General features: G+C 30.3%; 1 long non-coding RNA gene across 1 annotated transcript; it reads left to right on the top strand.

Annotated features, from left to right (window-relative positions):
- The first annotated feature begins 548 nt into the window (after positions 1–548).
- Positions 549–9,914, top strand: LOC134257847 (uncharacterized). Its single transcript, XR_009990015.1, has 3 exons — positions 549–762; positions 8,127–8,231; positions 9,876–9,914. It is a non-coding gene; the product is annotated as an uncharacterized LOC134257847 (long non-coding RNA).
- Positions 9,915–11,902: the final 1,988 nt, after the last annotated feature.

The following is an 11,902-nucleotide window of genomic DNA, read 5'->3' as shown; positions in this document are numbered from 1 at the left end:
AATAATCGATTTTTGATTTTTTTTTAAACCAAGCCCTACTTTCCAATTTATTTTTTTTCTTGACGATCCTGTTTGGTATGAAGAAGAAAAATGCCCTTTGACGTCATATACCTAAATATGCAATGCATTTTGCTTTGTGGAGGCATAAACAAAATCAGAATTCCTATTAGAATCCAATAAGATAATGTATCTATCTTTATCATTTATATTTATACCATTTGTAAGTCTTTAAAAGTAGTGGATAAAGAAGTGGATTGAACATCATTATCCACATCTGGTTAACCTATTTGTGAAATGAAATAATTGTCCTTTGATCATATGTTAACATTTTTAAACAACAACTTTACTAAACCAATCAAATTGAAAATCAAATTGAAAAATCTTAATTTCAATCCTATAGTTTCTCAGATGAGTATGCCAAATAACCAGCCCATAATTTATTATTGTCTATCATCAATTTTTTTTTTACCGCAACTGATGGTTATGTTATCTGCAAATGACCAGCCTTGGTCTTACTGTCTTTTCATTTTCAGATATATGGTGTTGCTTCTGATGAGGAGCATTGCCTTGAATCTCAAAAAACTGTTGAGAAAGTTGTTTCTTGTCCAATCAATAAAGATGAATGGAATACAAGGGCAATATTGAAGAACTGCTCAGCCATTCAGCACAGCTGCCTCAGTCAACCTCAGTATCACTGTGTGATGAACGAATGGCAGAACAAGAGTCTGGAAGTGTGTGCACCAGTTGCAAAGATTCCGGCAGGTAAATTAGGCTCACTTTCCAATGTAAATCAAAAATCGCTGCAAAGTCTACAAAGTATAGAAATATAATTATAATTCTTTGAAAATGGTGAAACGCGTAGGTTTTTTGAAACTTCTCTTATCCAGATTTTGCACAATCCGAAATCATACCTATTCCAGTGTAATTTTTACGCCTCTTGCAGTAAATTCAATATTTTTGATGTGTCTTAACGGGGTGTTTTCCTATCCGGGCAATTAATTTTGAACTAAAAATGTCGGATAAAACAAGTTTTACTGTTTAATAGAAGTACTTCTTGTCAACGACACTAATGATTATATACAGTAGCGTAGCTTATTATTTTAATATAATTTTAAAATGTCCAAAATGTAGAAAAGAGTTCTTAAAAATAATTAATGAAATAAAAACAATGCTTGATTTTTTTTGACAGATAATGGATATTAGTTTTTAAAAAAATCCATAAACAATATTTAAGGTAAGTAAAGATTGGTGCATGACAGATACAAACGGGATTTTCCATACCATTCAAATAAACTACCAAAGATGTTTTATTCCATGCCAATATTCTAGTTTTATAGCTTTTAACTATGCAACACAATATCTACATTAACTCGATTAATAAATCAATATGCTTTCTAACCTTAAATACATAGTTAGAAAACTACATTATGCAGGTGCGATTCAGGTAGAATGTACATTTATTGGCTCTAACTCTCAAAATATATATATATATATATATATATATATATATATATATATATATATATATATATATATATATATATATATATATATATATATATATATATATATATATATATATATATATATATATATATATATATATATATATATATATATATATATATATATATATATATATATATATATATATATATATATATATATATATATATATATATATATATATATATATATATATATATATATATATATATATATATATATATATATATATATATATATATAATGAAACTATAAAAATCATGTATTTGAGCCAATTACGATATAAACCTTTCCTACCAATCCTAACTCAAGTGAATCTTTCAGCATTTACTAACATATGTATTGCAAACGCTTAAACAAAAGTATTGAAAATTATTATTCATTTGTACGCTACAGAATTCAACTGATACTCATACACAGTAATTACTGATACATGTACAATGTTACATTATTTGATCCACTTTTGTTTTTTTTTATATAACGAATTGAACCTTTACATAGGATCTCCATAGTATATGTCATTATATATAAATTCAAAGAATTGTGGTGCCCCTCTTTCGGTGTCTTTAAGAGTGAGATGTCATTTTTGTTTATGATATATTGTCTCAAATATGAATGCCCAATCATATATCATTTAGAAATATATGTAGGGTATTTTTTTAAAAATAAGGCAAATCTTTAAGGTCAAGGTAAGTGGGTCACAAATCATAGCATGCTTGTAAACATATTATCACAGGTATTAATTAAAGCACAATCTGGATTTCGAGATCTTCACTCGTGTCAGACAGCTCTCACAAAACTAACTGATAATTGGCTGCATGCAATAGATCAAGGGAATTTTACTGGCATTACTTATCTGGATTTTACCAAAGCATTTGATCTTGTTAATCATGATATACTCATTAGAAAACTTAAATGCTATCACTTCGATCCAATATCAATAAAATGGTTTTAATCATACTTATATGATCGAACTCAAAGTGTTAAAATTGGTTCGCGCACATCTGAATCACTGCCAGTCACAGCAGGTGTGCCACAGGGCTCTAATTTAGGTCCTTTGTTGTTTCTATTGTATATCAATGATTTACCATTGTGTGTTGAACATTGTAATATTGATATTTTGCTGATGACACTACAATGCATTTTCATGGTAATAATATTTCACGTATTGAAACAACTCTTAATCATGAACTCTGTCAAATACAAAAATGGTGTCAACAAAATCAGATGATTATAAATACTGATAAACAAAATGTATGTTAATGGGAACACAACAAAGGAAATCTAAATTAGAAAACGTTAATTTTCATTTGCAACTTTCCGGCCAGCCCCTAGAAAACGTAGAGATGCAAAAATTATTAGGTGCTCACATTGATCATAATCTTCAATATACTTGTCATGTAGATGCAGTTTGAAAAACTCTTATATACAAATTATTTACTTTACGAAAAATTAAAAGGTTTCTTTCAATGCATACCAGAAAACTATTTTATAATGCTTTTATTCTACCATCAATTTTATATTGTCTATCCATTTGGGACAATTGTCCTCAAAAGCATATGGATAGAATCTACAGATTACAAAAACGAGTAGCTAGGATTATTTTAAATGAAAAATTTGATACACCTTCAATGCCTTTATTTAACACTTTAGGTTGGCTAACTGTTTATGAACTTTTATATTTACAGAAAAAGCATTCTTATGTTCAAAATATTTAATGGTATGTCTCCCGATTATATGCATTATCTTTTTGAATTTCAAAGTCCTGGATCATACACGTTACGCTCAGAAACAAATTCAGAACTTCGATTACCAGAATATAAAACTAACTTATTTAAGAATTCTTTACAATATCCAGGGGTTATTATCTGGAATGAGTTACCAATTAATAACAGGAAGTCCCAATCCCTGGCAATATTTAAAAGAAATGTTGAAAATTTTCTGCTGATGAAACGCACAGTGATTCTATATGATTTTTTGTTCTTCTCCCTCTATATATTGAAATGTTGATGTTTTATTACTTTGTAATATACACTTATTTTTATTGTCTCATAATTGTAATTCTATTTATTGTATATATGCATTGTATATATGTTTTAAAGAAGGCCCCGAGGAAGACTAGTGCTCGCACTAATCGGGTTACCTTCTCTAAAAATAGTATTATTATTATTATTATTTTTATGTAATGCACATGTGAAATTAGATAGCCATTATCTCTCTTCTCAAGAAAAGGAACATGATGTGTTTGTGAAACACTGATGACCCCGTATGGCAACATAGCAAAGATTAAACTTTTCTAAAATGCAAAATAAGATATATTATTATCTAAATTTTTGTCATTTAAAATTGGTCAAACTTCAAGGTCAAGGTCATTCTTGATATGCAATGAAAGGTTCCAGTCACAAGGATGAATTATGTAAAACATGTAATTCTTAGCCCTTAGGTATACCTTTAAATGTTATGGTCAAGGTTTTTTTTTTATTTAAAAGTAAGTTTAACTTCAAGGTCCAAGGGTCAAAGTTCTTTTTATCCAATGAAAGGTCTTCTCACAAGGATAACGCATGTGAAGTATGTAAGCCCTATCCCGAACCGTTCAAATTTTATGTCCAAGTTTAAAGTTTTTTCACAAGTACAAAAATATCCAAGAACAATAGGTCAAGGTTGTTGGTATCCAATGATAGGTCTTTCCACAAACAATACATATGTGAAATATGAACGTCCTAGTTTTTACAATTCAATAGTTATGGCCAAAGATGGCCAAAGTAGAGGTTTGGAATTTTTATGTAAAAGTGGTTCAAACACCAAGGTCAAGGTCAAAAGATCAAATATGGTGGTAACAAGGAAAGGTCTTATCACAAGGAATGCACGTGACATATGAAAGTCATACTCCACAAAATCAAAAGGGGTTTGGCAAGGTTAAACTTTTTGTGACGGATGAACAGACGGACAGACTGACGGACAGACGAATGAGATTTAATGTCCTCTCGATTTCGGGGAACAAAAATGTTAAGATTTTTGAAAGTGATATCTTTTTATTAAATTTGAAAATCAGAACTTATTAAATATCTAATGTAAAATTCAATAATACAAGTATTTGACTATGTTTTTAGCCGGGCTTATTGCTTAAAGAGCAATTGCCGGCTTATGTCATCCTGATCAAGGCAGGAAGTCACCCCATAGTCGCCATTTAAAAGTTACGTGCAAAAATATAGTTCTTACTCTCAACCGCTTTTGAGATAATACAAACACTAAATAAAGCAACAAAAATAAATTTTATATATATAAATAAAAATTAGTAGTAATGACTGAAAACTAAGTTAAAGAACATAGTTCACTAGCGTAAGGATTTTCGATAATCAGTATGATCGTAGTTTTCTACACATACGAGGTAAAGCAGGAGAGGGAACCAGACTGGCCTGTTTGTTTACATTCAGCTGCGGTACTAGATTAATTCTGATTCTGACAAAATTGGACCGTGGTATTAGGATTGAAAAACCCACTGTCAGTGTCTTATCATTTATATTGATAGTTTTAAAATAATTAATCAGAATATAAACTTGATTCATGTAAGAAATTCATTCTACACTGTAAATGAGCCCGGCTCTCTGTACTTCTTAGTTCTTTGAATTCTAGTCTAGTGCAAAGCAATATCAAGATAATAATAAACCTAAGCCAAAATCAAGTTTTGGATTGTCAAATTTGTCAATTTCGAATGCGACCTTAAAAATATATGCCTCGTATCTGTTATGGAGGGCATAGGCATAATAAGTGCCCTTTTGGCTGTAACGCACTGACTGCAGAGTCAATTTGAAAAAAATCAGCTGTTCTGATACGATACCGCTACAGGGTCAATCTGATTGACTGCAGAGTATAAATGTAAGTCTAAATTTGAAGCGTTTCTTCGGTATAGGTTGGCGTCTGTATAAAGGGTAAACATTCTCGAATGGGGCATTATACAAAATACAACTACACCGTAATTAATGTTTCCCTTGTCATCCAGTTAAATTCAAATATCGTCTGCATGTTCTGTACTCTATCTCCCATCTAATTCATTAAGCAAATTCTGAAAACGAACATCTCTTCAAGCAAGACAATCTACTTATATTTAAAAGATAATAAAACGAGTTTCAAAAATCATGTTAATAAAAGGCAGCATTTTAATATGTACATTATATGATCAATAAACTGACCTTGTTTACAAAATTAATTCATGGATTTCTATCGCTTGTATTCTAACTGGTTTGTTTCAAACTGATCCTAAAGCCATTTTAGCACTATCTTAAAAATGTGTTATTCTAGTCTGTTCTCCTTTTCAATACAAAGGACCCATGAAAATGTGATCAGTTGAGATATGATGCTAATTTCATGTAGGTGAATGATTAAACCGCAGGATTTTTAAGAAATACCCACCTGTAAGTCGGTCCGCCTATAAGTCGGTTGATTTTTTAAAAAGATAATTATTGAATTATATAAATTTTTATACTTTAAGTGTAATATTAGAATATTTTAATGATAATCTTATATTATATATCCAGACTAAATGTCCAGAATCACCAAATGTAGTATAAAAAATACTACATTTCAGAAAATTGCTTAACTCTTTATAACTCGCCTGTAAGTCAGACAAAAACAAAAAACAAAACAAAACAAAGACAAAACAAAAAAAAAAACAACAAAAATTCACCCCCTTTAAAAAAAAAAAGACAAAAAGAAAACTGAAAGGCAAATACAAGGGGTGATCAAAAGTTCGCGAACAATCTCTACATTAACGAAATCAGACCAGCATGAAATTTGGCATAATTAGAGTCATACATATGTTCAATTAATAACATATGTAATGAAATATCTCCGTTTGTGAGGTAATAATGTGAAAAAGATTAATTGGATTGATTGTTTAAGTTAAGGCAGGATGTTTAAAATGAATTTTGTTACGTTACCCATTGAAAACAAGCTGTAGATGTGTCCTTTGTAAAGCAATTTGATAGGAAACATCAGTTAATGTACAGTGAAATATTTGACCTCACAGGTAGTACAAAAAAAATGAGCTTTCATTTTCTCAACTTTTATGTAAAAATATTGATACTGTACAGTTTAACTTATCCAATCACTGTGTATGAATAAGCATCACAAATGCAATTTGTCATTAAGTCAAATGGTGACTGACGTTTTTCATACTAATTGTTAGTCCATTATTTATATACTTAATTGACGACGGATTGTTTCCATGACAAGAAACACACGGCGGGTGTGACCGGTCGGTAGGGGATGCTCACTCCTCCATGGCACCTGATCCCACCTCTGATGTTTTAGAGGTCCTTGTTTATTCTGCTCATGTTTTGTATTGTTTGACCTTTACCAAGTATTTCTATATCCTTATCAAGTCACTCTAGATTTAGAGAAAGCAGCAGCCCTTTTAAAGTTAAAGAAAATATCCTTTATTAATATTCAAAAAATTGCCAAACCAGTACACATAAACTCGGTATAACTTATGAAATACGTTTTCTCGCTATTCATTCTATAATCGCACTAAACAAAGGTTTTACATTGGTATTAATCTAAAATCTGTAGATAATATTCTGTTAAGTAATAAAATGCATTTTTCGCTGTAAAAAAACATGCTTGATCTGCCTCTCACAGTACATATCCAAAATGATGTCATGTCGACAAGTTTGCTGCGTTCAGTGATTTGTTTATAAACTGTTTTCTAGGATTTAACAAGCAACTAGTTTTAATGCATTGATAAGTTTGATGTTGTTTATTATGCTATTACAGTTTAAATTGGCAAAGTATTTGATTTTCTTATACAATGATAGATAACTATTTTTGTGTGATGTCAAAGTAAACATTTTCCGTATAAATTAGGCCAACCTTCTTTTTCAAGCCTTAACAATGCTGCGATTCTGTTGGTTATTCAAATGTTACGACAAATATGAAAATACATACATGTATATAATAGGATTTAACGTACTTTTCATCAGAGTAATCGACTCACACCCTGAATAAAAGGATTTCACGTTCTTTTTATCAGAATTTATTGACTTGTAAACTTATGCCTTTTTTACTCACAAACTGGATAGAAGCACTTTTATGTTAAGTGAAATGTAAATTTGATCGTCCTCTGTTGACCACCATCTCCTATACCAAAACAGAAAGTATGAATTAATTAAAAACCATTTCTTTTTTAAAACTGTATTGGAAACCTTAAGGTGTACATTTCTCTTAAACTTCGTCTATTTGAAGTCTTCATTAATACTTTATAGCATAGTCCGCATGATTTTTGAACGGTCCTTGTACATACCTTTGTCGTATATTTGATCTGTATTCATAGTGTCTCAAGTTTAGATATCTATTCGATTATGCTTATCTGTAAATCAGACCATAATTTTTAAAATAGTGGAGTGTTGAGGTTATGGACTTAATTCATAAATATTGAACCTACATCCCCAACATTCCACACGATAAGAACATTATGAAAATCAAATAAATTATGATATACCTTTTCTTTGTAAAAACATACCATCGAAGTTATGATTCAATTAAAGAAACACTGTTCTTTCTTTTTTGAGAAAAACAAAATAATCCTTACTCTTGAACCTAATTTCTTACCTCTATTTCATTAGGTCACTGTGCAGAGTATAATACATTGGGACGCAAAATACAGGAATATTATCAAGCAACCTGTAAATTTTGTAAAACGGACTATCTGTCAACTAGTGCCTACAAATGTACGTATGATTATTCGGTGAAACGAAATATAAAAGGTAAGTAACACCTTACCAGAAGGACACCAATTGGTAGACGGTACATGGTGTCGTGACAGTATATATGATATGAATTCTTACCTCTATGCATATTCATCCTCCTTAAATCAACGAATAAATCGTATAAATCGGATAAAATGATAAAAACATGAAGATATGTACCATACAATGTACGACCAACTAATCAACTTTTTTTACAACTGGGTTTTGTAAAAATAAAAAAAAAAACTGACAAAACAGTTTTCAAATGTAAATTATTCCTCGTGGTAATGCAGTCGGTGTAAAAAGCATACCAGGTTATTTCGTTCTAGATCGGTAGTCGTCCAGTTGTAAAAAAAAAGGTTTAATACAGGAACATAAGTGATTTTGGTCCATGTAAAATGCCTGCAACCGCATATCAACCTTACTTTTGACGCCCGTGAAAAATTTAGTCCTTTCCAGGATTTTTAAATTGTTCAAAGATAAAATAAAATTGAAGGTATAATAAACGTCAACAAATTTCTAGGGACATTAGTTTCATTAACCCGGATCTAAAACAAACAAGAAACCCATGCAAATAATGACAAAAAGGTTGAATATGTGCTCTCTGACATGGTGTTATGATCTTTAAGAAAATTTATTTTAAGTTTGATCTGTCTTCTTTAAATGAATAAATTATTTAGGAAACAATTTAACTTTCGTGAGAGGATTTTAAAGCTCAAATGATTTTTGATCAGAATTGTTCTGCCAACCATCTGTCAATCTAGCTGCCAGTGTGTCAATCTTTCTGTAAAATTTTACACTGTCACAAGAAACACTTGTCAAGTTTCAACCAAACTTGCAACAATTGTTTTGTGGTAAAGGTGATTTCAACAACGACTTATCTTAAGGGATCGAATCACCCATTAGTTTAAATTCATTCGCATCTTAAAAACATCATCTCGAGAACATATATGCCAGAAAAAATGAACTAGACTTCTATAAACATGTATCGTGTGGATTTAAGTTTGCAAAAATTATAATCAAAGGGGAATAGTGAGACACAAAAAGAGAATTATAGTTTAACATTGGAATATTAGTTTTTTAAAGAGAAAATCTACTTGTCAAGAACAATAAATCCATTAGTAGTCGTATTTATTTAAAAGTATTCTTAAAATGCAAATTAAAGATTGTTCAAATCATGACCCTTGGGAAAGGTTGAGGCCAAAGTGGACAATTAAAGTTTAACAAATGAAATTTAAGAAATATCTTTTAAATCTGTCAAGGGCCGCAAGGCCATGATAAGTCATTTTGATATAGAGGCATCGCAAGGTATTACATTTTCATTTTTTTTCATCAATCTCTGACTTCTTGTGATACAATGTGGCAACAATATGTGATCAAATGAAAAATGCTTTAATTTTTTCCCATGAAGAGCAGACTCATCGAAAGTCATATTGGTACATGTACAATTTACCATCAGATAATGTTGTTTCTAAAGTTTGTTCAAACCAAGACTCTTGTGGGTCTGGGTGCTACCACACTTCAGATAAGGAACAATTTACTGTATAGGAACAATAGACCCATAATTACTAGGATTAGCTTGGTGGTCCATGTGCTATTTGATTAAGATATTACTTTATATTTTAGATACTGAATGCTATGGAATAATTAATAAAAACAGGTACAGTATGTTTAACAACCAAAATCATTTTTTAAAATCAATCTATACAAAAAAAAATGAAAAAAGAGAATTGGATCATTAAATGCACATGTTTTTTTCTTTGTTGTTTTCCTCTTGGTGAAGGGCTTAAATAATTATTCCACCTGATAACCACAATTTGCTTAGCCATATTCCATGTCAAAATTTTTTAACATGCATTTGGTATTTACACAAATATTAACTATAACACACATAATTTAAAAATATCAATAATTCAAAGTGTGTTAATTGCATGGTACTCTTTCAATATTTGTGAAATTTCAAGCAACCTAGTAAAGTGAATACAAATTGCTCTGATACTAAATCGCTTATTTCAAAGCACGTCTTTTTCTTTTCAAGTTTACATCAGGATTACAGAAACACTTCATCTGGATTTATGCGAATCTTAGACAATACCTTTATCTATGGAATGTGCATATGGATGCTATATATACGCTTCATGTTATAATTTTTTTTAAAGTTAAATGGTGTCGGTGCATGAATTTTCTATGTTTACAAGGGAGATGTTTGAATGCCTTTTACTTGTACTCGTATATAAATTTATTTTCTTTTTTTCTCTGTGACAACTCTTTGAAAATTAGTTGATTTGCTTTCTTGATCATTTTACCGACATGCAAATCTAGCTAAGCGAAAGTACCTAAGCTAAGGAAGCCTAATATGCAAGAAAATTTTGTGTCTGTATCTTTTTGTTCAACACTAAGAAGGCATAGAAAATGCATGTTTTATCTCGTGCGGCTGTCTTGTTGTCTTTGATAAAATCCCATAGAGATCGAAAGGCATTTTTGTATTAATATTGTGCGAATGAAATATATCAATTACTGTAAAGTATAACATTTAGAGGTATTTTTTAAAGCAATTTAAGCGGAAAGGATCGTCCGCTAAATCAAGTACATACCTTAATGTCCTTATCCTAGATTCATATATATTTCATTCAAATAGCATTATCAACAAAGCAAATCAAGCAAATTAACGCTAAATCTTGATAAATAATTACCATATATGATATATTTACATTATCTAGTATTACTATAGTTTAGATACGATAGAATGATTTTTAAACCTTTACTATATTATTTAATTGTGCTGATCACAATTTGGACAACTTTTGACGATACTGTGAAATTACATAGATTTCTTTTTTACTACAATCAATGAAATACTGTAGACGTTCTTTTTTGGGAGTCATAATTCCGCAGAATCACAATTTTTGTTTAATCCACGGTAGAAAACTACGCGGATTTTTTTAGGTTATCACTGTGTGCCTTACATTTATATTAAGTACGCTTGGACAAATTACCGCGGAAAATTTGTGATTGTGTAATAGCGTAAATAAATACCACGCGGAAAAAAGCACTTCTACAGTACATGTATATCTTCATTTGACAATTTATTATGTAGTATATCACTGTAAAATTACATATTTTCATGGGTTTTAATTTTTTTTGTTCTCAGGGAAATAAATGTCTGTACGTTGCAATTGGGAACTGATTTCATAATCGCATAAGTATTTTTTTTTTGAACAATTACTTTTTATGTAAGGCATAGCATGTTGAATAAGTGGAAACTATGGAAATAATAAATTCGAAAAAAAGTAATATATCAGAATATCCCAAATCTATACGGCATCTTTAGAGATTGCGATCATATGATAATTATACATGTATAATGATATTATATGCAGAAAGTAAGTTAAATTTAATTTTACTCTCATTTTACTGAGTTTTTAAAACTCATTCTCTGGTTTTCTTACATGTAGCTCACCAGAGACGAAGGCTCAAGTGAGCTTTTCTTATCAAAATTTGACCATTGTCTGTCATTGTCGTTTTCGTCGTACACTTTTCACATGTTCATCTTATCATGAACCACTGGACCAATTTCAACCAAACTTGCCAAACAGTATCCTTGGGCAAAGGTGATTCAAGTTTGTTCAAATGAAGGGCCAAAAAAAGATTAG

The sequence above is a fragment of the Saccostrea cucullata genome, unplaced genomic scaffold (assembly GCF_032062105.1).
Source record: "Saccostrea cucullata isolate Sc308-1 unplaced genomic scaffold, CSIRO_AGI_Scuc_v1 ctg798, whole genome shotgun sequence".
NCBI classification, from domain to species: domain Eukaryota; kingdom Metazoa; phylum Mollusca; class Bivalvia; order Ostreida; family Ostreidae; genus Saccostrea; species Saccostrea cuccullata.
This window is presented reverse-complemented; position numbering and strand designations above follow the sequence as displayed.